The following is a 27,523-nucleotide window of genomic DNA, read 5'->3' as shown; positions in this document are numbered from 1 at the left end:
TGATGTTCAGCAGCATGCAGTGCCTGTACATGATGGGAAACAATCTGGCTGCTGGGATTTTTTTTCAACTGGCTCCTCTGAATTCCATAAACTACTGATTCCAGGATCACCATATCTAGCTACCTTCATTGCAGATTTCAGCTTTCCTTGTTAAGGTAGTACAAAACTGGCCTGCCATTAATCAAAAGTCAAAACACTCTGATCACTACCAAAACAGTCTTTCTCTACCTTATAAACCTCTATATGCACTTTTTATACAATACCATGCATGCTTTTTCATTATTTCTTCTATCAAGTATCTATCATGCACTTTTTAATGAGTGTTTCATCCATATGGTAAGTATACATGCAAACTCAAATTGTTAGTGGTGCTATGCATTTAGTTCATGCTACGTATAGTTCAACATTATATTTAGTCATCTCCCTGTCTGCACATCCTCCTCCATACAATATCACTGATGCCTTGTGGAGACTGTTAAGCCGTTCATAGATCTACAGATATTCCACGTAGTAATATTTAATATTTTAACTTATCTGCTGTGCCTTGTAACCATACATGTAAAAAACTTGGATTTATTAATTTCCCAGCCTTTGCAGCTGTGCTTTATCCTACATTACAGAGGTGAGGAGGTTCACTAGAGACAGCTTGTCTGTTATTGTCAAATCACATGAACAGTTAGAGCCCAGCAACATTTGAAGTTGCAGCAATATTAACTTCATATTTGTTGATGGAATCAGGTTAGCATGTGATGAGAATCTGCCTTTGACCATATACACAGAAACATGAGTGCAATATTTTTCTTTTAAATGTACAAGACGCAGATGTTTTATACTTTAAAGCTATCTACAGCTATCACGAACCCAAATCTGAGCTTCATTTCAGCACTGAAGCACCTGTATTTGGCACAGAAAGGACTTTTCAAATAAATGTAAAACAAACAAACAAACAAAAGAATGTTTGAGGCATTGTGTTTCCAGAACATTTCAGTGTTTTGCTGCTTTAGGGTCACAATAACTTCACTGTGTCCAACCTCAGGAAAAATTTTAATATAGAATGAATAAGCCCCTTAGGAATTTATATCTGTTTACCCAAAATTAGCTGCAGATCCTGTGAGCCTGAATGCTTCCTCTTGCCTCAATCAGGAAATATTTCCTTCAAGTTTCTCAGAAAGCTTAGCAGATGCAGAACTGACAGCTTACTGATGTTTACAGGACAGGCCTGCGATGGGAAGCACTACTACAGATTAATAAGTATCATTGGGAACCTCACTCTCCAACCTGACTAATGGTTTTGGTGGGGATTTCCCACAAAGGTGGCCAGTCTCTAAAGTGTAATTACAGACTCTGGAGATGTTGAGAGTCTGCACTATTCTGCTAATGAAAGTCCAGTGGCTCACTGTCTCAGCAACTTGGAGAACAGTTGCAAAAATAAAGTCCATCCAGGCAGAGAGATTTCTGTCACACTTTCAGAAATAATACTTCGTGATGCCTGAGGTGCTCCATATGGATGCCCTGACACTGCACAGCACCTTCCAAAATGTTCCCAACTTCAGCAGCCCAATGACTGAGGAAGAATATCAACATCCCCGCAGCTGCACATTGAGGACCGCTTTGGAGACCACAGTGGGGAGGCAAATGAGCATGAAGACACTCAGCACTGGCCATGGGATGACCTAGAGCATCTGCACAGGCATCTCCAGGAGACTTGTTCCTGAGCAGCATACAATTCATAGCTCCCATCTCACTGTCTGGAAATACACACATAAACAAAATCTTACCCTGCCCAATAAAACTAAAACTAATCAAGCAGCATAGAATGGGAGAAACTAGCTGTTCAGATAGGTACAGTGGTATGAGATGACATAAACACCAAAAGCAATGGATCAGAGGGTCTGATTCAGGGTGTGAGAAGAGTTACCGTTGTTATGATATCTTCTGTCCTGGTAAAAACAACAACAACAACACAAACAAAAAACTCCCATAGTTACACTTGTGCACTTGTGTTTTCTTTGGTTAGCTGGTGGGGGGTTTTAAGCTGAAGAACAGGCAATTCTGATGCTTCCTGTGGGTACTGAAACAACTCAATAATACGGTAAAACAATGAGGCTCCCAGCACAAAGGAGAATGGGCAGATCTCAAGGCCGGTGAGATGAAGTCCCTTGATATACTTGTAAGCACAAGAATGCCACCGCAATGTCATCAATTAGTCAGATGCATTTTTGCCATTTCAGACACTAAGGGAGATCAGATTCGGATAGATATCATCACCTATCTTCAGTTAACTGCCAAAAAAAATGCCTTGGGAAATGCTGAACTCTCTGTACTATTTGCAAACAGGCTGATACTCAAGGTTTCTGCTGACTCATATAATTACTTTCTTAAAAAAAAAAAAGAAAGGTCTTGGCCTATTTTTACCATTTTTCAGCCAAAAAGTCTGTTATATGCTAGCCCTCTTCTCAGAGAGCCTGGCGACACAGATAATCTGAACTAGCTTCATTTTGGTTTTTTGCTGGTTTTCTACCTCAAGAACCTTTTCCTTGTTTATATTCCCAAGATACAGGCTGCTCCAGAGCATAGATTTGGCACATAAGATCAGCCATGAGCTGAGGTGTGCTGGCCCTGAATCTCCTCACACAACGGAAAGGTCTCAATGATGAATGATTCACAGCTGTCCTCACCATCGCCTACTCTCTCTCTTCAGAGGAATGAAATCTTGCCTTAGGAAAAAAAACGAAAAAGGCAACGGCATTTCTACCTCCTCTTTCAATATTTCAAAATTTTTCTTTCATTTCTGTTAGAAATCAGATGTTTTAAGAATAGACTAAAAAACAAGTTTAAAAAAAGAGCATGCAAATACATTTGCATATCATGAGCAACTGCAGAAGTACTCAGATGACTTTTTCGTTTGTTTGTTTATTCCCATGTAGGAAACATACTAAAAAAAAGTTTTTAAAGTTAAAAGCAGTGAAGTTCCTCTGAGGTATTTCTTATTTTCCCATGAGGGGAGAAAAAACAAAACAAAACAAAAAAGTAGGAATTTCATCATTACTTGGAAAAAATGCAGTATCGTTAGAAGGTTTGGAGACAGTAAACTGGAGTTCCTCAGAAGCCGAATTGGAGCACAGAATCCAAGGCTAAGGGCTGTTAAACAAAAACAAACCAAACTCAATCAAACCCTTTCTAGGTTTGAACCCCCATGCTATCGTTTGCTTATCTTCACTTTCGTGAAAATGGTACAACAGAAAGTTCCAAGGAGAAACACTTGCATCCAGTTCTATGTTGGTGCTCTAGTATTATTGCAAAGTCAGCAGAGTAAAAGGCAATTTATCCTTTGTCAAAGTAGTTGTATAAGACAGATACATCAAGTCTTTCTGGAGCACATGTCTGATGAGGAACAGCTGAGGGAACTGGGGCTGTTTAGCCTGGAGAAGAAGAGGCTGAGGGGAAACCTCATCAATCTCTACAACTACCCGAAAGGAGACTGCAGTGAGGAGGGTGTTGGTATCTTTGCTCAAGGAACAAGTGGTAGAACAAGAGGAAAAGGCCTCAAGTTGCACCAGAGGAGGTTTAGTTTGGATATTATGAAAAATTTCTTCATGAGAAGGGTTATCAGGCATTGGAACAGGCTGCCCAGGGAAGTGGTTTAATCACCATCTCTGGAGGTGTTTAAAAGACACGTAAACGAAGTTCTTGGGGACATGGTTTAGTGGTGACACTGTCAAGTTAACGGTTGGACTCAATCTTGAGGCTCTCTTCCAATCAAAATGACTGTCTGACTTTATGATTCCCCAGGCACTTCTGCAGGAGCAGTTTGGGAGAGCGATGCTGAGCTGGGTGCTGAGCAGGGACCTCCCCACTGCTGCAACAGGACAGACTGGGGAGCTCATTGTAGAGCAGATAGGTTCATGGGAGGTTTGAGCGGGGCTCAGCAGAGCCTGCGATTTACTCAGGGTGGACTGCTGCTGCCTGCATATCAGTCTGTTCAAACAAAAACAGACAAGCAGGAAGAAAAGATTTAGAACACGAATACGAGCAAAGAAAAAAAAGACTCAACATACTCTGCCCTTTTCTAAACTAGTAAAAAATAATTCTCCAACGGTCCTGACAGACGGACTCAGTCAGAAATAAGCTTCTAATTAAAAGTAGCTCTCCCATCTCAGAAAAAAAAAAAAAAAAGAAGACCAAAAAACTCTGTCTTGTGTTAATCTGGAAACCCGAACCACTGAGGATTGTTTTAAGAACTGACAATATCTTCATTCAGAAGAGGTGAAGTTACTCTCACACATGCTTATGCTCTAGATATTGCTGCTTATTCAAGGACTCCCTTTAACAAAGGAGACTAATATACATAACCAGACACTTATATGAGAACATTCGAAGTGTTCTAGGAAATGCTGTTATATTGCCATAATCAGTCATAATCACGATGAATTCCCACATTCGTCATCTTTCTCAGTATCTCGCAGTCACCAACATGCACTAGGGCTCCAGTTTTAAGCATTTTACAAGCACTAATGAAAAAGACTGTCCACAGTTTACAGTTCACTCATCCATTCATTGTAAGCTGCTTCTCTTATGATCTTTATCCACAAGGCATAGCACCTTAACCCAGGCCATTCTGATTTCTTGTCCCCAGAGTATGATGTTACCAGTTACTTAGTCTCTGATATTCACTGTCCTTAGGGTAAAAGGTGATTCTGCAGCCTGGTTCAGAAGGTTATTTTTAAGTGATTTGAGTAAGTAGCATTATACACATGAGAAGTAAAAGCAAATATATGTTGTTAGACAAAACACATCAAGCCCCGTTTAATCTGGTGATTTGACCTGCTATTCATTTAAAACAAAAGTAGCTCCCACACTTGCTTGCCAATAACTGTATTATTTTCACACTAAAAGTATTCACACTTTTTTCTTAGTTTACATTATTTAATTACAAATGTAGGGAAAAAAAAAAAAGAAAAAACAAACAAAAAAACCCCACAACCAGGTGCACATTAGGCAAATAACTTGATTAAAAGCCTTAGATATTGCAGTATAGTACGGTATGGCAAGATTTCCAGTGCCAGGTATCCTTTTAAAAAGTTCTCCATTGTGATGGAGGAGGTGGTGAATCAGCTGCCTCACTTACCTTGTATCTCCTGAGATGTATTTCCTGTGCCTTTTTCTTGTCATTAACATTTCTGCATATCCATACCTGTGAGTGACACCAGTGAAATTATTGTGCAATTTGGGCACAGACTCTTTCTCATAAGGAAGAATTCACATAATATCTACAGCCTGATTAATTTAACAATGTGGCTGAAGCTCTACATGCTGCAAAGCCTGCTTAATATCCTAGGAACTGGACTATTCAGAGGTTGCCCCACACATAGGATAGACCTTACTCCACGTACCTTCCAACCACAGCAAGGCTATGGCACATCAGAGAGTCTTATTCTATGAAGTCTCCTGAACTACTCTGCCTCTCTGGAACAGCCGATCCACCTTTTCTCTTGGCTACCTGTTCCCAAAACAGCAGGGACACTTAATATTTCAGTGTAATTATGATAGGTGTTTTGTTCAGTATTTGTGGCGACATGATTTATACACATGCACACATACAACAGTCCTTTCAGATGGCTGATTTTTTCAGTGGAGTACTCCCACTGAGCAGCGACCTCTTTAGATCTCATCAGCATGCAGTGAGCAGCTGCCCCCTTGCAAAGCTATCCCATCGTTAGTGAAGGTAGCTTTTAGAAGCCCATCTGGCTAATTTTTCTCTTAGGCACAATTGTATTCCTAGTAACCTAAAGCAAACAACAACAACGAAAGAAAAAAAAAAAATAATTTACCAAAAATACCCTGTGCTGATCACTCTTGTAATTACAATTTTTTTCTTCCATTTGTGCTGTTCTTTGGAGTGGTCACTTCTATGTAAATAAAAGACAGACAGCAACCACCCGTTGCATTCACTTGTCAGCATATCTTTATGAAAACAGAAGCGTTAACTCTGTTTTTCAAGGCATCCTGGTGGTCCAATAACCAGAGGTAAGGTACGCAGCCTGTGAGAGGCGGGTGTCATGTGTAGCTGGGATGGTGTAGTGTGTAGCTGGGATATAAAGGCAGCGCAGATGTGAATTCCAACTGACCACATTACTCATTTATCCAGTCACTCAGACTAACAGGAACATTTTTCAAGCATCCTCCAGAAAGCTGCAGGGTGACAACAGTCACCCACACACACCAAGACAGGCTTTGAAGCAGTTCTAGGCAGAGGTATGAGAGATGCACAGCAGTGCTGTCCTTTCAAATGAGCTCTCCTTCGCATCACCAAATGCAATTTTTTGTGCAGTGCACTGTTCAGTAGTGTGGAGCATTAAGACAAATCTCTTGCTAATGTATAGGTTTGACATTCTCAGATTTGTTCAGACATATTACGCCTGAAATGGCTCTAACACAATCAAAGGACATTATCAGAATTGTCTGTTCCCAAGATGTTTGGCACTCCATAACTCAGATGCATTTAACTCCTCAATAACTCCTGTACATTTGGATAATTTGCTGCAGCAATGTATAATCTTGTCTAGAAGATTCATCCCTTAAGAAATTAAATAAATTAAATAGAAACCTGTAGAGCCCACATCTACAATTCATTGTCCCATTTAAAAGACCATCCCAGAGCGCCAGCATCACATGATTTCACGACACTTTCTGCAAGGCAGTGATGCTCAGTCAGCCCTTTACACCGGGTTTCACTGTATCAGAAGTGGCAGTCATCCTATTACCTCAAATTATTTCCAGGCGATTCCAGGACAGAGGTAGCAGAGATCAGTTTAGGGTCACAACTCAGTGTTTTTGTGCTTTCCAACCCTCTCCACTCTGGTCAGAGCAGGAGACCAGAGGCAGATAGAGAAAGAAATGAAATACCTGCTCACCTCTACATGGAAGTCAAGGCCAAAAGACATGAACAGAATAAGCAAGAGAAAAACATAGTCAGTGTTACATTCTTTGTGAATATGGGACTTGACTCACAAGGCAATTTTCTGAGCACCTCAATTCCAGAGCGGGCATCAGGGCATCAGTCTGGTCTCTGTCTGTGCAGACAGATTTCACCTCCAGATGAGCCACATCTGCTGCCTGGCATGGGGCACTGCATGGTGGTGCATCCCATCTTCATACCCACACCTTTAAACAAAAAACTGCTCCAGAGTGCTCTCCAGAGACATCGGGTACTGTATGAGTTGAGGGACCTTCCCTATGGAAAATTCAGAGGGTCCTGTACCCACAAGTGCCCCAAAAACCCCATCAGATTTCATCACCCACCGAAAGTCTTCCCATGTCTATCAAAATCCATCTTGTTCCTTCTCAAGTCAAGCTCCTGCCTGCTGTTAAAACAACCAACCAACCAAATAAAAATAGAAACCTGCAGCATGAGCCCCTCTAAGGCTGACATCTGCTCTGAGCCAGGCTGAAGCTGCCCATCTTTGAGGCTCCTCCGCAGTTTCTGTCCTTAGAGGGAATCAGTGTGTCCCTGACATCTTGCACAGCAATGCTAAGCTCCTTCTGACTTTCAGTCAATCAGCCTAAATGTTTTAATCTAAAGAAGAACATAACCCTGCAGAGAGAGCCACAAATTCAGGTCTCATCAGTGCTTTAATTACTCTGGGTTATTTGACTTGTTTGTAGCTCTACTAGTGTGAGATAATTACACTAATAGGAAAGCAACACTTATGGTTAGAAACATCACCAACAGGAGCAGAATCTGTAAAGTCAAAATCCATCCAGAGAACTCTTTTATTTCAGTTCTGCTCCCTTACACACTTCTGCAAGAAAACTGTAATACAAGCAGTATGGGACCTGCCTCTCTGAGACTTTCCCAGCCCAGTGCTAGGCCAGGCTGTTCCCATCATCTGTGGGGACAGGATTCCTCCCACCAGTGCCAGACTGGGCGGTGAGCTAAGCAGGGTCATCGTGGCTGGCCAAGGTGTCATGCAGAGCCCTGGCACCAGCTCCACCTCTCACAGAAAACCAACAACTGCAGCAGGGCCACGCTGCTGCGAGGAACCAAATACTGATGTCGAGAACTGACCAAAAAAAAAAAAAAAAAAATCAAAAATCACATAATCATTGCAGAGCCATGCAAATGTAACTCCACCCTCTCGTAGCAACACCAGTTGGAAGAGCACCTGCATATCCAAAGGCATAGTTGAATGGATGCTATTCCACACGTCTTACCTCTACCTCAGACAACTCACACCTTTCAAAAAAATACAGGGCTAGAAAAATTAGTCTATTATAGATAGCAGTATTTGCTTCGTGAACCAGTTACTCATTTGTTACAAAGCAAATACAAAAGTTCCTTACAAAATACGTTCTTTTAAGATGCTTCTGTTAAATTATTACGCTTTTGAAGAGCTCTACTGAAGCTGGCAGTGTCCATTGATCACCAAGAAAGATCTGTTTTTAGTATTCCCTCAAGTATTCAGCTCTTTTCTTACTGTGATTTCTATTTTGAAGATGTAAGTGATGATGCTTTTAGGGTCATTTACCAGTATACTTTACTAATTTTTCTCCATCTTTTTTCAACCCAGAAGGACATGGACTTTTGTTTTCTTATTAAAGATTATACATGTAAATAGCATCAAAGCTAGGAGTAGAAATCACGGGGCCATCTGTTGCAATGAATTTTCAAAGCATCAGATGAGGTAAAATGTTAATTTGTCACACATTTTGATGAGTTTTCTTGCAGTAAAACCTTACATTTCTGCCCAGCAACTCCTTACAGGAGAAGAATCCTAATCCATCTCACATTCCAGTCAGAAGATATTTCTCAAGATAGGTTGAATACTCAGCATGTGCAACAAGATTTCATGCAATATAACAAGTTAGGTAAAAAATGCAGAATAAAACTCTATCAATGGAAAGGTAGCTAAGCAAAACTTAATGAAGCAGACTAGAACTTCGCAAGAGTACTCATATTAGCATATTAATATCGGGGTTTAAATAAAAGCTTGGTGAAAAAAACCAAAGAATATCACAAAAGCCGTAATAACTGCACGCTGCCTGGGTCTCAGGTTTTGATGTCTTCCAGAAGAAACAGCTCCGTCCACACTTCATGCTGCCACCACGCCAGGGCCTTTGCTGCTCCCCTCGAGACATCAGTTCAGCTGAGTTCACAGCCAGCGCCAGCTCAGCACCAGCTCCTCAAGATCGATCCATGAGCTCCATCACACTCCAGCCTTCCCCAAAGCCTCATTTTTCACTCAGAGCCTGTAGCCAGAGTGATACACGGTCTTCACAAGAAGACTTAACCAATTTTCCTGCTGGCTGTCACACACTACACTAAAACAATTGTGTCATTCAGGGAGAGGTAATGTGCTTCTATTACTAGGACAGACAATGAGATTTTGACCTGATACGTGCATTAACACAGTACCTATTCATTTCTAAAAAGTGGTGGTTTAGATTCAGTGTTCATGCAGCGTGTTCCATTTTCAAATACAATTCATTCCATACTTTCAAGCACAAAAGCTAAAGTCATTCAAAAAACAAATCTGAAAAACTTATTTTTGATTCTATAGCAACAAGCTGTTCTCTTCATAGTAAACATCTTGGAAGAAAATTACTTTTTTTTTTTTTTCTTTAAGACTTCAGTGCAGAGAATTGAATTTTGCATGACAAGTTTCGTACCCATTTGAATTTAAAAGGCCAAACAAAAAACTCCTGAAAACAGTAACTTAAACACCAGCCTTATGAAACAGATTATGTGGTTAGATTAGTTCTCCAGAAGTCCATAGGACATAATGCATTGAGTTTAAAATGTCTTGAAGTCTGGCATGTGGACAAATACCCACATTTCTGGAGGGTGATACAATTGCTTTTTTTTGTTACTGTCTCAAACATGCTGAGAATTTAGTTTCCTGTTACTTGAAACCCTAATTTTAAATACCTCATGAGACACCAATAATTGTAACAGCTAATTGGTAACAAGTTTCTCTGCAGGTGTATGACTTATTCAGTAACTGCCTCCACCTTCCCATCACACCCTCCTCTCCCCACAGAGCTCCCTGCAGCCGGGCTTCCCACCCTGCCCAGGTGTCACCAGTGCTTGGTGCCTGACCACACCATGCTGGATGGCAACAGCAGAGAGAACATTTCCATAGAAAAATAGAACTAAAAATATTGCTTAACATATAAAAATTAAAATCCAGGTAACAATTTTTTATGAAAAATATCCGACATTAACTAATACACTCATACTTGATGCTCTCCAGGTCTGCCGTACAAGCATTGAAGACAGAGATCCTGTGAGCTGCCAGCATAACACTAAAGTTTCTGCCCTGCAGAACGTCCCTGTGTTTGCTAATTCAAGAAGCTTTTCTCTTTCGAGGCCTACAGTAGAAGAGTATCCTTATTCCTTACAGTAGGATACATGCAAAACACTATAAGTGTATTTGCTATTAACCAGTTGGTGTATGAAGTATGAGATTTAACCACCATTTGTTCTACAGGAAAAATAAAAAGCAAAGCATTGCTCAAGCAGCAAAAAAGGAATTTCCTCTGAAGCAGGAATTGCCCTTGAGCTTTCAGCACTATACCCAGGAGAAGGAAATAGGAGCAAGCCCCTGAGCCAGCCAGGATGACAAAATGATACCATTGGACCCGCAGTGCCACTGAGCACAACTGCCTTTATGGTGGGCTCAATATTATTCACTTCTCCTCTTCAAAAAGTGAAGTGTCCTTTGCAAAAGAATGTGGGGACTGTATGATTCAGGGAAAGAAAAAAAAAAAAAAAAAGGAAAGAAAGAAACACTATAGTGGAACTTCAAGAACATATCCAAAACAGCCATTTATAAATCCCTAGATTCAAAATGGGAAGCACACTGACCAACAACATACAACAAATAAGGACAGCAATGACTTGGCTTGTAGACTGGGTCAACACAATCTGCATTTCTTTTATGGCTAGAGGTATAAATCAGCACAAAATAAATCAGTATGACACAAACTAAGTTGTAGGTTTACAGAATGTTAACTGCTCATTGCAATAGTGGTTCTGAGCCCTGAGAGTACCTATTCAAGCAGTTATCACAGATAACACTTATCACTGCATATCCACATCCTATTGTACCTGCACTTTGTTCTCAGAGTCTAGCAGAGCATCTGCAGCAATCACGTCAAGAAGAAGTGTGCTTTGCGTTTCAATAGACTGCATCCATAATTCATGCTCTTGGCAAAGCAAGTGAGTTTTGGAATCAATATAAAAAACTCAGCTGAGCTAAATAATCAATAATGTGTAAATCTCAGCCTTTTGCTCCTGGGGATGATACTTATTTGATCTTTTAAAACATTCTTGTTAATAGGTCAATTTGATTACGTAAGCATTGCACTGGTTATACTTTGTGAGGTTCATCCACTGCTTCTGTGAACTTTCGTGTTTACTTGGGTAAATAAAGCTGAAATCTAGGCAAGATCGTAAGATGAGTTCTGATGAGTAATTGTCATTCTTATCAAATGTAAATTGCACAGATAGTGCTTGAAACAAGAAACTCATTGCAAACAATTACTATGTTCACTGTTAGTTTAAAATGCATTTTGACAAGATCCATTATTGGTAAGCACCATTAATTTATTCTATTCTCCTAACTGTTTTTATGGGACACTGAAACTACATACATCATAAAAAAGCTCATTTTAAAGTATTATTAAAACTTAATACAATGACAGTAAAATTATCCATACTATACAACGTGTTCATTGTTATGAAAAGCTGGTAAATTGCTAAATACCTAATAGGCTCAGTGAGAAGGAAAATAAATTTGTATAGCATAGGAATAAATCTACTTTACAATGTTATCTTATTTCAGTACTTCCCCTAGAAAACAGAAGTGACGGGTACAATAAATTAAAGTTACATATTTTTGCAGTTACACAGAAGTTAATGTCGTATTTGAAATTTCTGGTTTGCATTAATTTTTTCTCTAGAAGTTTCATAAACAGACAACGATCTTGTGGTGAGGAAGTAATAATGGATCTGTGGGGATATCTGAACTATTCTCATGTATATTCCTTAGAATAAGCCAACCTGGGGACTTTCCTAGTTGCAGACGATGAATCAGACCTGGATTAGTTGCCCACTCATGGGAATGGGGCTGTGCATGTCCCTTGTTTGTACACACACAGAGTGAAACCAACACATTTACGCCACCCCAACAGCAGCCTCTTTGTTATAATAGAAGCCTCAGGATCAGGCACAGTGCAATTACCTCCTTAAATTAAGGGAACGCAATTGCCTGCTCACAAAGTATTCAGAGGTGAACAATTCTACTAAATACAAGCAATACCCAGGGAATGCTTTTCTCAGCTTTCCAAGCATGAGCATATTCAAGAACTACTACAACATACTCCAAATACCTGTGGGAGATGCTGTTTAAAGAATAAGCAAGGATAATGTATCAAAAAATGTGCATTATTCATCTAAATTGACATCAATCTTTATCACTTTCTTTGGACCATAGCAGAGAGCACCATGTAATATAAATCATAAAGATTCATATTAGATGTGTCCCAATACCGAAACATACTGGTCTCACATCTTTGCTGGTAAGAGGGAAGGAAACTCCGAGGTTTTATGGAAGCAGTGCAGTATACCAACTGCCACAAAACAGAATATGACCAAACTTTAAGTGGTACATCATAATAGCAGGCCCTCAACACTTGTTTACTCTCTTGGAAATTATCCCTTTTATTTGCATTTAAACAGGTCTTCTGCAAGGCTCCCACATCAATACAGCATCAATCAAAAATCTCCCTTCAAAGAATGTCCTTGCTTTCACAAACAAGATGCTGGACTAATAAATTTTCCCACCTTTCATTATATTTTGAGTAACCTGTGGAGAGGAGCCTAGGGTATACTCCAGGAAGCACTAGGAGTATTTATTGCACCAGATAATTTGATTCCTAATGATCCAGCCTCAGTTAAACTACAGGAGCACTCACAACACTCCAAACACCAACACATTCCCTTTTCCTTTTGTCCAAAGAGCTGAAAGCCTGATATAGAGCTATTACAATTGTTAGGATGAGCAAGTTGATTTTAAATGTGTATGCTATCGGCATATTTGGTTGCTACAACATATTCAGATGAAGTTACTGATGTTATTGCATCTATGCATAACATCCTTTCCACTAAACAACTTAAAGATGCAATGAGGAAAGCCTCAGGTACAGTATTACTGCATCCCACACTGCTCCTCAGGGAGCAGAGATCTCACGTCCACTGACAGCAGCATTGGCTTCTCCAACCCAGTCTCTGCAGCTTAATTTTGCATGGTCACCATCTGTACATATCAGAAACATCAAAAGAAAACTTAGCAGCAAATGAAGGAACAACAAATATCGATGATATCTAATGAACCATAACCTCAGAGTTTTGCAGTCTAAATAGAAGTGGAAAGGCCAGAAGCTTTAAAGAAAAATAATTGCGGTTCCAAAAAACTGTGTGCTTTAAGAGAAAATAAATCAATATACATAGTCTTTCTGTGCTGACATTTTCCTTCACAAACAGGTGATAGAGTTAAGAGGACAAATGGAAAGTGAACACTTACTGTATTTCTCTGAAGAAATCCTAAGTGATTTTATAAAAATTGTTTTCCATTGAAAGAAAGAAGTTTTCAACTCCCAAAAAATACCTGATCAATACGTTTCAGCTATTTCATTTTCCAGTTGAACACAAGAAGCAAAGACAAGAAAAAAAAAAATCTGTTTAATTAAAGATAAAATAACTATTGCTGAGAAATCTGAAATAAAAATCACTTGTCCAGTAAACAAGACACACAATAAAGAAATAAAATGCTACCAAGGGCATGCAATTTTATAACTCATCAGCAATCAAAAAAAAGTTTAATAGTTATTTCATCACTGTAAAGGTATCACCAGCTCCTCTGCAAACATCATTTGCTGTGCATTGTCATAGACCTCAGCATCACTGTAAGTTGTTACAATTTCCACAAAATCTACTGTGGTTTTTTCTTAAGCAAAGCCAAGCACTTTTTTATCAGTCCAGAAAGAAAGAGATAAGCAACTAATTCCCCAAGTTGCTGTTGTAGAACATAACACGTAGAAGTGACAAGAGTTTCCTCAGTATACCACAGAAAGCAACACATCTTAGAGCAAAAGATAAAGCATTTCAAGACTTTAATACTTCATGTAAGCATATGTCTTATTATTTCATTTTTCGCCTGAAAAACTGGCATCCTATGATCAGGATATATTCAGTGCAGTGCGGGATGCAGTTTTTTATGTAAATTGTGTTTTTCAATATATTACAGTGATGGAAGAAAAAGAATGCCTTGGGAAAGAAGGAATAAAACACAATTTAAAAACAGATAGCAGCCACTCCAAGTTGGGGATTTTGACCTTTTATTATTCTGCTAATTTATGTCGATATAAAGAACAGCAGATTCCTCACCAAGGAATTTACTAAGAAGGTAATGATCTGGAGAATAATGAAGCAAAATGCATACAGATTGTTACTGTACTTTCTGACTGGTTGGGATGCCACTCTATACATGAAGCAGAAACCATTCAAAACACCCTGGCTCTAGATTATTAGGTGTTTTCATCACTTTGGTCAGATGGCTCACACATGAGGTATGACTGCAAGAGCATCCACAAGACGGAAGAGTCAACAGTGTGACACAGTGCAACTATTAAAATAAACACCAGTCTCCGGTGTGATGGAGGCAGGACACTCCCGTAGTCATAGGAAGACTGAGGCTACCCGCTGATATTCAAAACCACACTGTTGGTTCCAATCACTGTTAGTTCCAATTATTGTGCATAGGGAACATGTATTTTCTAAAGACTGGCAGTCCACTTACGTAGCATCTGAACAAAGACAAAGGAAGGATGGAAAGGGGGTATTAGTGAAATTCAGGTCCCATAACCATTGCCAATATTTTCTCTTATATATTCAATATATTGCAATGTATTTTTTACATTTTCCAGGCGCAGATGTTAACTATGGAGCAAAGGCACAAGGGAGAGGACTAGCTGAACACAATAAATCATGAGAGAAGAGCACATGGAGATTGGCAGACAGCCAACTATTTGCCCAGTTGTTCCATGGACATTTAAGAAGGCAAAACATTCAACATGCTATGCTGAGAATGAAGCCTTTGAGTTACATAAATGAACTGGAATCAGCAGTCACTCATTCCTCGGTCTTGGGTTTACCATGTTTGGAGTATATTGCTCCCAGTTGTTCAGTCCAAAATCAGCTGATTGTGAGACAAAGCCAGCTTCTAGAGCCAGCGTGGGACAGAGCCCGCGGCAGGGCTGGACATTCCTCACAGCTCTCTCGCAATCAGGCTCCCCGCCTCATCTTTCTCATGCCCAGGCTATGCAAATTTGTTGACTACCCATAACTGGAAATGTAGATTTGATAGCAGATATAATGGAAGTCTTCCTCTCCAGTTCTTCTATGTGCCTGTGTTCATCTTCTCATTTCCACTGTATTTGTCTCAAACCCACTTCATTGCTGTTGTGCAATCTGAGTCTGGCTCAGCATTCAAGCATTGACAAGTACACGTATCTCCAGCCTGGTGGAATTCACTTCCACACAAATCTGATAACCAGTCACTGAAAACAGCTCCCAAAAGAAGCGTCAAATTCTCTCAATTCTGACATTTGCAAATACAGGGATTCCTGCCTTAGAGATGGAACATGATAGATTACAATATTCAAGAAACCATACAAAAAGAGAGAGTGTATCCTTCTTAGCCTTCTAAGTTGAATTATTAAATGTTCAGTTTACCCTGGTATTATTAATCATGCAGGTACTGAAGCTTTTGCAATGTTGCTGCTCAAATTCAGAGCAACTTTCATTGAAGATGAACGTATGTTGTGCAATAACTTGAACAAAATTGGTAGCATTTAAAGAGGATATTATGAATGCATCAGTTCTACTCTGATTCAAGGTTTATATCCATTTATAACTTAACCTTAGATAAAAGAACTAACTTCATACAAAAATATGCCAGTATTTATTAAACGGTAATTTTGAAAAGGCTTGAATAATTTATCAATGTTTCTTTCCTAAAGAGATGAACACAGTTGTGTAATTTAATTTTTAAACTTGCCATCACAAAGAATGTCAAACACATTTTCACATAGACATTATAGTAGCATTCTGCAATATGGAAATAACTTGCAGAAGCATCCATAAGTGTTTTATCTTTTGTAAATATGAGCAAGTAAAGGAAGGATCTTGGTGCCAGGGGCACGGACACATTCTTAGACACCTAAACATCTTTGTACTGAACAACTTAGGATTTAAATGGGAACAGTAACAGACAGGCCACACTGAAATATATTGAATGTGATTATTTCTCTCCTTAAAAACATACCTCCAATTAAAGATCAGTTTAAACATATATCAATTGAAATCTGATTTTTAATGGATAACTGAATACCAGAGTGGATGAAACTTCATACTCAGAGCTCAACTCCTCTGTACCCAGTACTTGCAGCACATACAGTCAGCCAGCCATCATTTAATGCCCATCACTGGCACCCCCATTTAAATATAGTCATCAGTGGAGGAAGTTCGAACAAGTTTAACTGCTCTGTCATGAGAATGACATCTATATGGGTGTTTAGCTGTGCTTAGTTGTGCTTTTTATTGCTCTAGCAGTTATAAAAGATGAGCTTTTAGAGGCTCAAGTCCACAACATTCAGTGAAGTTATTTTGGAGCCCTGCTTGTACCAAATTAGTTTGGGAGGTGGGAAGTGAGGCACATTTCAAAAATCCCCATAACTTGTATGGCAACTGACTTACCATGCCATCCCCTAATTAAGGGATAGCTTTACACTGTAAAATTATCAAAAGTGATAACAGCAAAATATAAGAACATCTGAAAATAGCAATGAGTTTAAAGTAATTATGTAAACATACAATTTATTTTATTGATAACAAATACGAAAAACTCTCTTTTTTTTGTAACCACAGAAAAGTTCTGTGTGACTTATAACTATTACAGGACAGCAACAGAAGACCTATCACCTGCGATAAATAAACTAAGTAGGGCAGTAGAGTAATAAGTGACACGCACAAATGGAATATCCACTGCAGACAAGGAACAGAAGTCATTTCTCTGTGTTTTAAAAACATCTGCCATGCAGTTCATCTGAACAGGTAAATTGTTCCTAGTGTGGTAATACCCTTTTCAAATTCTAAAAAAAATATGGCAGAGCATAAAGTTTTGTAGCACAAACTCCTTTTTCTCACATCTTCCCAATAATCCAATGTCCTTTAAAGACGATAGTGAACCACAATGCTCCAATCTTGGATACTGCAAGACAACTCAGCGCACAGCTGGTCCTGTGGCAGCACTAAGCAAAGTTGTGGAGGGGCTTTGTGACCTCGGGTGCTCTCCGTGTCTGAAATAGGCTGAATCCATCTCTCATCGCCATTTCAGCAGCCATAGAAGAAACCAAATTCAGTTCTCCACTCTGTCCTAGATTTACTGCACAAACTTGGGCGACTAACTCAACCTTTCGTTGCTGCTTTAGTAGGATGGTGATGCTACCTTTGCCACATTGTAAGAGAGTATGAAGTCACTGTGATACAGCATGTATGACTCAAAAAGCACCCAGAACATTGCCTATCTTGTTATACCTGTCTTGTGTATGACCAATGAAGTAATTCGGTTTGCTAAAGAAAAGACCATGAGGTCTGCATTTGAGGCCCCCAAATGCCTACAGTGGGTCCAGGACCACAGCTGGGAGGACAACTTAAACCTACAGAAGCATCTGAATCAGTGAAACAGAGCACCACAAAACTCAAATGAGAGGTTAGTTTATATTGATAGGGGATATTTAAGCCAGGCACATGGTATTCACACAGCCCAGAGGTTTTAAATCAAGCAGGGAAGGCCCCAGCATAGGATGTTTTCACATCAACAGAACTCAACAGACAGCTACAAATATTGACTCTGCATTTCCTCCTTTGAAGCACATGAAGTGTTAGTGTTCTGTGGCAGATTGGATTTCCTCATACAAAATAAACTGATCAACGAGAAATGGATAACATACAGAAAGAAGGATTGCATCTTAATTCACATGCTAAGATGACTGTTGGTTTTTTATACTATTTACAATAAACTTTGGAGATGCAAAACTTGTATGCAGTCTTTTATGTTGAAAATGTCCTGGTTTCTGTGTTGTCATGTGCAATCAAACAGATTGAGGAACTGACTGTTTTGAAACCAGTAAGTCATGATTTTATTAAAAATATTTAAGGAGGTTTTCAAATATACCTCTATAGACATTCTATCCACCTCCACCATGAATGAGAAATATGATTATGTACTGCTGCCTGTATAATTCAGCATCATCTGCTTGCTTTGTTTTCTTCCCACTGATAGCCAAAAAAACACAGATACCCATGTAACAGCAAGGCTGTATAAGGAACAAACCTTTATTTGAGCCTCTCATTGATACACTTAAATATCACCAGCTCCCAGTCAAACCCAGAAGAATTCAAAATGCCTGTCAAACCTACTCTCCAGGAATTTATTTCCATGTACTTCCTTCTAGAACCAGTTAATGCCATGTTAGCAGCATCCTTTTTGATTATTCTCTATCACCTTCCCACTCCATTGTACTCCACTCACACATCAAAGGACAAAATGAGCCACCTTAGCAACACTGTCACCAAAACCTGATTTCCATTTGCCTTTCACCATGCCCTCTCAAGATGTTTGGGGTCACAGTTTTTAAAATCATAGACACTATACTGTGAGTGTGATCCTTGGTGGGTTTTGGTTGTCCAGCTCCAAATGGTTTCAAACATCAGCACATGATACAGACAACTGAGCCTGCAGAGCCTGCACCAGCAAACACACTCTTACTGGAGAGAGGAGGGTATGTTAAGCTGCCTTTCTCACCCCTCTGTCTGCAATAAATATTAATGAAGCACCCTTTTCACTGAAAGGAGGAGTTTGCTGCCAAAAGAGAAAGAACAGAGAAAAAGAAACCCAGAATACCACTAATACAGATTCAAACATATATGCAAATAAAGCACACATCTGAATAGGACCTGGGAGACAAGCAAGCAAAGACAGGTGTCTGCAAAGCAAGGATAAAAATCAGCCTCAGGGTGCGCATGGAAGAGCTTCCAAACAGCTCCCTGGCAGGTCCTGCCTCTCCGGACAGGAAAGTCAACCAGAAGCAGCTGACTCCAGCAAGTCTGGGAGGGAAGTGGAGCAGAAAGCTGTGCAGGTCTTGAGGTATTTCTTCCTCCAAGAAACTGAGCCTGGATCCTCCTCTATACCATGACTTCTGAAACAGAAGCTGAGGATGCCACATTCCAAGGGGCAGATTTTGGAATGTGGTTAAAAGGGAAATGATCTTGCAGATGAAGGACCATTAACTTCTGAACATTTTTGATCTGCTGTAGAGATGTTCCCTTAGGATATGAAATTAAATGCAAAAGTGGTTGGGCTCAGAAACAAATAGCTGCCCGTAATTTACTGTCTGTCAGGATCATAACCAACATTTTTATTTTTTTAATCGATATCAATGCAGAGTTGGACCATATTCACAGAACGTTCATACATATTTGGTTTCCACTGCCCTTCACACTTACTGTCCCCTACCCTTGAGCAAGACAAACGGAAATTTTCATGAGACTTAATTCTTCCAAGTACAAGCATATCGTTCATTGGGTAAGACTATCATGACAAACCAACTGCATTACTCCTCACACAGAGTATGTGGCAACAGCTTCTCCCTTCTGCTGCATTGATGGGGATGAAGACATCTTTCGGGGCTCTAGGGTCAGTCGTGGAAGAGACCATGAATTTACTGCTTTGTATACCTGGCTGTACAATTTGCTATGCACAGCTCTCCTCCTGGCTCCTGTGATATGTATTTCATTAAGAGTAAACTACAATTTTAATAAAAACTCAACATCAAGATTACTTTGAAGGTAAAAGTCACCCATTTTTAGAATTGGTAGCTTAACATCAACACCTTCCCAAAAAAATTAGTTAATTCCAAGTAAGGCAGCGGATACAAAAGTCAGCAGCGAATTCAAAACTCAGTTTTGTCACATTTTCCATGCAGAAATAGCTGTTTTGTCAATGTCAGAAGAATTTGACATTGACAAGCGAGATTTTGACAGGAGACATTTCATGCAATTTTTGTCTTTAAAAAGCACTTTTTTTTTGGTGGTTATAAATAGACTCAAAACCTCAGAAATTATTTCCGTTATTCTGCGTCCTTGGCAAGTTGTTATAAGTGCCTCAGCCCCAGTGAGTGCAGCAGACAGCCAGGGAGGCAGCACCCAGGCCCCACGGTGGCCACCGTGCGTTCCCCATTGCCACAGTCAGGCTGTTCATGAACAGTCAGGAATTCAGCTGGTCACAAGGGGGTGGGGTTTATGTTATTTAAAGATGAAACAAAAAATAAATAACATTATTGCACATCACACTGTATGTCAGCAATTCCATTCCACAACAGCAAATGATTTGTTCAAATCAATATAAGGAATTATTTAGGAGATTATCAGTCAAAGAATAACTCAATGAGAGTAAAACAGTATACCAACAAAACACTAATCATTTGAGTAACCACATTTTTCTTCACTCTGCAAGGACTTCAGATTAAGGTGCAGACTGTACTGCCTTGGACTGCTCACTTCAGAGGTATTTTATTTATTTATATTTATAGGAAGTGGTCATTTGATCACTGACTTTCATATGCTTCCAAAAATTACAAACCCACAAGCCCAACAGTATCACACACTCCAGATTAGCCACCTGCAAAACTTTTCTAAGAAAAAAGCTTTCAAAATAAAGAAATAGAGGTATCCTGTATCTTTAAAGACTAACATTCATCATTAAGAAGCCTTTCTTTTTTCAATTGCAAAATACACTCCCTGAAGTGTACACTTGGCACAGCAAATTTCAATCCAAAGTGACGACTCGAATTTCTGAATTATGTAGTCTCAGGAACAAAGCAAACCGTATTAGTGACTGACGGTAGGAAGAGGTTCATATTTTTTGACAGCAGGAATACATTCTGTGTTACAGTCCCTTTGACAAAACAGCAGCTGAAGAACAGCAAGTGTACAAAGTCTGCAGGCTAAGAAATGCCCCATCTGTTTGGGTAAAATCAAAACAGGAAGAGGATATGGAAGCTGCAGACTCAGTAAGAACAGAGCATGCAATGGAAGGATATTGCAGTACGCAAAACAGGGGAAATAATCTTGTTCTCTTCTGCAGCGAGGACTTCAGACAGATGCTTTAGTCATAAAACGTGCACACAAAAATCCAGTAATAGGGCAATATAGCCATTTTAGTACTAAAATAAATAAATATTTGCATGGTGTCTGCAACACAGATAAACCTAGGAATGAAGCACCAGACCTACATGGGCACCCCAAATCAAAAGGATTTCTGTTTGAAGCGGAGCTGAAATCTGCTAAGAATCACATATTATCAATTCTAGGCACACAAAGTTTGTCTTCCCAGAATGCTAAGACAGCTTTATGAAGTAGGAAAAAATTCCACCAAAATTCTATATTTTAGATGCTTCAGATTTTAAATCGTAAAAATCTTGGGGAAAAAAAAGTTATTTTAAAGACAACTGGCTAAATGGCTGTTGATCTTTGCAAAAGATACTATTACCTACTCAAATCTCAGGAAAGAAACAGCTGCCAAGATTTTGGCACAGTAAGTGCAGGTAAACATTAGAACCAGCTCTTCAGCCTCTAAAGAATTCCCAAATAACACAGGCCCTGAAGTGCATCTGCAACAAATACTCAAGGGAAAGAAAGAAAAATAAAACAAACAAATAAATAAACAAAACAAAAAAACAAACAAAACCAACCAAACAAAAAGGAGTAAGTGTGACAGTAAGAGTGATAACTGCTATGAAAGAAGTCGAGGTAAACATAAAGAACAAACATTTGTCAAGGGAAAGGGCAGGTTTTACCCAATCTTAATGGGACATATAAGGATGGAAACTGGAAAGGGAAATAACTAAATACGCCTAATAAAACAGTGACAAATCCTGTTCAGCAGTTCGCTCACTTGTGCGGCCACCACCAGAGCAGCAGGGGTGCTCCTGGGCACTGCTCTGTTCCTCAGGCCCCAGGTACATTCTAGATAACCCGGTGGCTGCATTTCAGCTTTACATCTTATAGTGTGCAACATCAACATCATCATCATCATTGTAACTATTTAATATTTAATTCTGCATGCCATTTTCTTTCAAATGCACAGACTCTTTTATTCCCACTTACCTTTTTGGATTGCATCCACCTCATTCTCTGGAAACGTATCTGGGGCTGTTTCTCTGCAAAGACCAGTGTAGTTGATTGTGCATTGTGGTTTTGCTATCTGATTAGTTGCTTTGCTTCTTCCTTCTGTCTTATTCTCTGCTCATTGTGGGTGTTGGGGGTTTTTTTTGTTTGTTGGTTTGATTTTGTTTGTTTGTTTGTTTGTTTGTGGTTGTTTGTTTGGTTTTTCCAGCAGGAAGGAGCACATTAAGCCAGTTTAGTTAAATTTATATGATTCTTACTCCTGTATTACCCATATGCTATACTTCAACAGACATGTTACTATCATTAAAAGCATTGGTGTGTAGTATTAATAGCGTCAATCGCGCAAGGACATTCCAAAGTGTTATTAATGCAAACGAAACATTTTGAAGCAGATCAAGCAGGGTAAAGTACTGTCATTGTTGTTTTTCAGAAGCACAATTCTGTTTGGCATTAAAATGTCATCCATTTGGATTTTGTGACACTGCCACACTGACCCTCATCCTTTGCTTCTACTGAAGCTGAAGTTTCTTACTGGATTTTAAAATCTCCCAGGCAAAGATACAGTTTGCAACTTACCAAGGCAAATCTGCATTGAGAACACTGTATTTCAAAATTACTTTTTGCTTTCCACCGCATTTAATTTACCAACAGCTAAGGAAGACATAAAGTGACGCCACATGGACATGGGTGGCAATCTGTCTGTGTGAGGTTGGAACGGACCTTTACATGGACGTTGCTTTCAGCTGAGCGTGGTATCAACAGAACAGGAAAATGGAGATTGTTTCTCAAAGGACATTGATGTACAGAACATTCATTCATTCCTACCATAATAAATGCTGTATTTTTAAAAAGTAGCTGTAATCTCAAAGCTGTGATCTTAGTATAAATCCTATGTGCAACATATGTAGTGACCTGTAAATCTGAGGACAGTTGTTTAAAGGGAAGTAAAATCTGGGAAAAATAAAATCTTTCTGATAATTTTATAACTATTAAATCTATGAGCAACATCTAAGATCACTGCAGCATAAAGTTGTGGAAGAAAAAAAATAAGTCTTCAGCCATCCTTCCTTTCCTCACTTACTTAATATGTGCATTTCAAAGGGGTTTTTTTAAGGACAGATCCATTACTTGCCCAGAATATTTATCTAGAGATTTTGCTCTTGGGAGAAAACATTCATAAAGCATCAACAAGATAATTTTTATATAGTTAAAAACATTTTTAAAAGCTGTTCCAGCAAAAAGATGTGTTAAAAAATATCAGTTTAAAATAATGGATGTTAAAAAAAAAGTTTAAATTTAACAAGAAAAACCAAAGAATCCTTTTAAAAATCTTTGTGTCCTGGGGCAATCCTGGCCAATGAAGTCTGGATCCTTATAGGAATTAGCACCTCATAGTGTGATTTTGAAAAAATGTTCTCCAAAGTTCACTCATGCCAGTGACTGCCAAGTTCTTAGGCATTAAGGCCAAGACTACAATAGTCGAAATATTTAATGTGGTCTTGCACACAGTATAACCCAGAAATCTTTAATCAGAGTCTCCTGCAAGTCAGTAACATGCTGACCTTCAAAACTGGAATATTCCTAAGGACTCCTAGTGATTCACTCTGTTCTTAAGTAAGATTTTTTTGAAGGTTTTGTCCAACATGTATTATTCTAATTTTAGCTTCTGTCCACTGATTTACGCAGTTCCACTTTCACCTATTACTTTAAAAAGCCTCCTACAACCACAAATCTCCTGCTGTAGTATTCATATGGTTCTGATAAGCATCTTCTTAACCTTATTTTAACTAGACTGAGCCTCTCATTAAAAATGTAGGGTTTATGGACATCCAGTCATTTTTGCAGAACTTTTCTGAACCCTCTACAAATTGCTATACTCATTTTTTTAGAACATGTTAACATCTGAGGGACACTGAATGTGGAGGCAGCTGTGTCATCAGCATGGTGTATAGGAGCAATAATCCTTCCCCCCATATGTACATTCAAGGGCCATGTTCAGTGGTAGAATCACAGAATCATTTTGGTTGGAAGAGACCCTCAAGATCATTGATTCCAAGTATTAACCTAACAACGACACTAAACCATGTCCCTAAGAACCTCATCTATGCATCTTTCAAACAACTCCACCGTTGCACAAAGCCAAAGCTCAGACCTGGCTGAGTTTCAGCACAATACCCAAGTCCCTTTCAGCATCATGGCACTCTAATCCTCCCACCCTGCAGATGCAAGCAATCTTGTTTGTTCCCAAATGCATGACCATTGATTTGGCTGCATTAGAATGCAGAGGAGACTACACCGATTACGACATGCTTTGAATCAGACTTCAAAAGAAAATGTGCTGTGGAAAACGGGACTTTCCAAGGACCAGAAGACAGGCATGTTAAGAGCTTATTTCAATAGCATTCTGCAGCAGGAAATACTTAGAGGCCAAAGTGACAGCCAAATGGAAGGCTGCACCAAGACCCAGCAGGAGCATTCCCAAAACAACTGATGAAAGAAGCAATCGGGAACACTGAGCTGACACCTATTTGTTGACAAGGAATATCTGCACCTGTTAGTACAGTCCTATTTTAGGCTTTCAGTTCTGGCAGTGCTCATGCAAAAAGTATATCCTACCTCATCTATTTTATCAATGCAATAAGTTAATAGAAAACGAAAAGCCAGCACAAAACCCTGACAGACACTACGTAGAGGATGCAGAAGAACAGAGCTGATCTACACCGCTGGACGGAAAGATTCCACCCCATTGCAGAATGACAATACATGGCTACAGTCTGGCAGAAGAAAAACTGCAAATAGTTTTACTTGGTATGTGAAAACAGTTCTAATGTAAGAGTTAAAGACATTTTGCAATAGTTCCAGAAAAGGTTACTCTTCTTGCATCATATGAGCAGATGACCAGCAAATCCATGACCTGATCACCTCACTCTACACTGCAGAAAGTCCTGCTGTTCCCAGCTTCCAGGCTGAAGGTCTTGGGGTCCCGATTCTGTTATTTGAATATGATCCAAAACCCAACCAATAAAGAGATGCCTCTCTGATTTCAGGGGCCCCTAAGGCTGTGTGTCTGGCAACGCAGAAAGGAGCTTCTAAGCACCAAAATCTCCTGCTAATAAACCGGAGTAGCTGTTGATTTATGTGAAACAACCTCCTGGCACTGCCCACTTTCCAAACTGGTGATTTTCTTCAAGGGTTTTTCAAACATAAAGTGACAGCCATAAAAAAAAAAAAAAAAAAAATTAAAAAAAAAAAAACCACAAAACCAAAAAACACCATTGAAAGAAAAGCAATAACCAGTTCTGCATCTCTGTTGTCCTCCCTCTTCCACCTACTGGCTTTCACTGGCTGAAGAAATTATCTCACCTCTCCTCAGACAAGGCTCCTCCCTTTCTCTGAAATGTCTGACCTTCGCGTCTGTCAAAGCAGACACAAGACAAGGCTGACCTGAAGCCTTCTTCAGCCTGACAATTCTTGAATTCCTGTACTATTTGCTAGCAAACAAATAAACTCCTCCAGTTTTTTTAAATAGCAATAGATTCTTCACTTCTCCATGTCTTCTGAAACATGTACATTCACATCTCTCTCAAAGCAGTAATTGTGCAACTTAGTAATTCTTAATAATTACAATGAAGATGTCTAGACTATTCCTGGCTATCAAAAGTGAAGTCCTTATGCAGATGCAAATATCTTATTTTTAGAGAGATGCAGAGCCACATTTTATCTCAGTCTAATGGCTCTTCATTAAAGGTTTGCAAATTATCATGTGCACTGTGCTTTTGTCCTGCTAATGTGACACACACAAAAAGTCGTTACCAACAGTATATGTAAAGTTTCCCAAACATAAGAAGGGGAACGCCATTTTTTCAGATATGGTACTTTTGTCTCTACATCATTAAAGTAAGATTTTTTTCTGTTACTGATATTCTACTTCAATGAAAATGGAAAGGGTGGAACTGAAAATAGGAAGATATTGCCATGAGCAGTTTATGTTATGCCAGGGTGCAAGCAGGATGGGAAATGTTTATTCTAATCAACCATACTTATTCATCACAGCACTAAGGACACAAAAATTGCCTGGATATCTCGCTGGCACAGTTCCATGCTCAGTGATAGAAGTTAACCCCTCACTCCAAGGTCTACTTTGTGGTTAATCCATTTTTCCTGGAAAAAATCAAATTTTCTGTTCAACTTTTTTACTACTATTGTAAATCAGTTCTTTTCAATATGAACTTTTCAGACAGGCTTTTACATATAACCCAAGCGCATACTTTTGATAATAGCAAAACATTCCCTCTCCCCTCTGGATATAATCGTTATGGGTATGACAGATTTAAGGAACTCCAGCCAAAGGAAACTCCTGTCCAGGGGTGCAGCAATGGCTTCACCAGCACTCCTAAAGCCTTGCAGGCTCCCATCAAGTTTTAGTAGCCACATGGCCTCTCCTGCCACCACATTACCTACCTGGTAGGACACATGATGAGCAACCATCAAGAGCCGAGAATGCTCTTTAATGACAGCATTGTTTATGCACCTGATAGTCTTATAATTTGAGTTAGGTTAGGGAGTTTCCATGGAGACAAAACTTGACACTAAGAAATAAAGTAGAAAACAGATTTGAAAAGAGGGTCCCAGGCTGTAGACCACTGACAGTCTGGAGTGACTCCAGCACTTGTCACAGTGATGAGAGAAGAAAATAGGTATAAAATAACTTCTTATGAAATCGTATCATCCTGTCACATTTCAGAGCTACTTGATTGGTGATGAGTAGTTTGGGCAACAGCAACACAACCTGTACCACTGCGTAAGCAGCAGCTCCAGATATGTAATAGGCAACAGAGGCAGCACTGCTCAAAGCTCAGCCACAGCCAGTGAGGACTCACACCCCTTTAATGTCAGATGCATACATCCTGGAACACAGCTTTGATCTACACAGTCAAATGCTGAGATTTCCAACTTCTGCCTGACAAACACTGTCCTGCATGGTACATGAGCTGTGATCTCAGACACCCTGCTGACAGACTACTGAGAAAGTGGATTTGCTCAAGTTGTGTGTCCCAGAGCACCATAACCCTTTGTACGCAACAGCTGGGATTTTCTTACCAGAGATCACCCCAAGGCATAAACTCAAGATGGCTGGTAATCACCGTTGGCCACTTCAGTCACCTGTTCTTTCACCATAGAATTCTCATCCCAGCCCAAACACTCCAGCCA

At 39.4% G+C, this 27,523-nt stretch overlaps 1 protein-coding gene across 2 annotated transcripts in view; it reads right to left on the bottom strand.

The window, feature by feature from the left end:
- The window catches only part of HTR2C (5-hydroxytryptamine receptor 2C), a 219,405-nt gene that overhangs the window by 175,528 nt on the left and 16,354 nt on the right, over positions 1-27,523 (bottom strand). The gene's annotated exons all lie outside the window — the stretch shown is intronic.

This window comes from Patagioenas fasciata, chromosome 11, assembly GCF_037038585.1.
Source record: "Patagioenas fasciata isolate bPatFas1 chromosome 11, bPatFas1.hap1, whole genome shotgun sequence".
Lineage (NCBI taxonomy): Eukaryota > Metazoa > Chordata > Aves > Columbiformes > Columbidae > Patagioenas > Patagioenas fasciata.
Note: the sequence above shows the minus strand (reverse complement) of the source record. Positions and strands in the feature narration are given on the sequence as shown.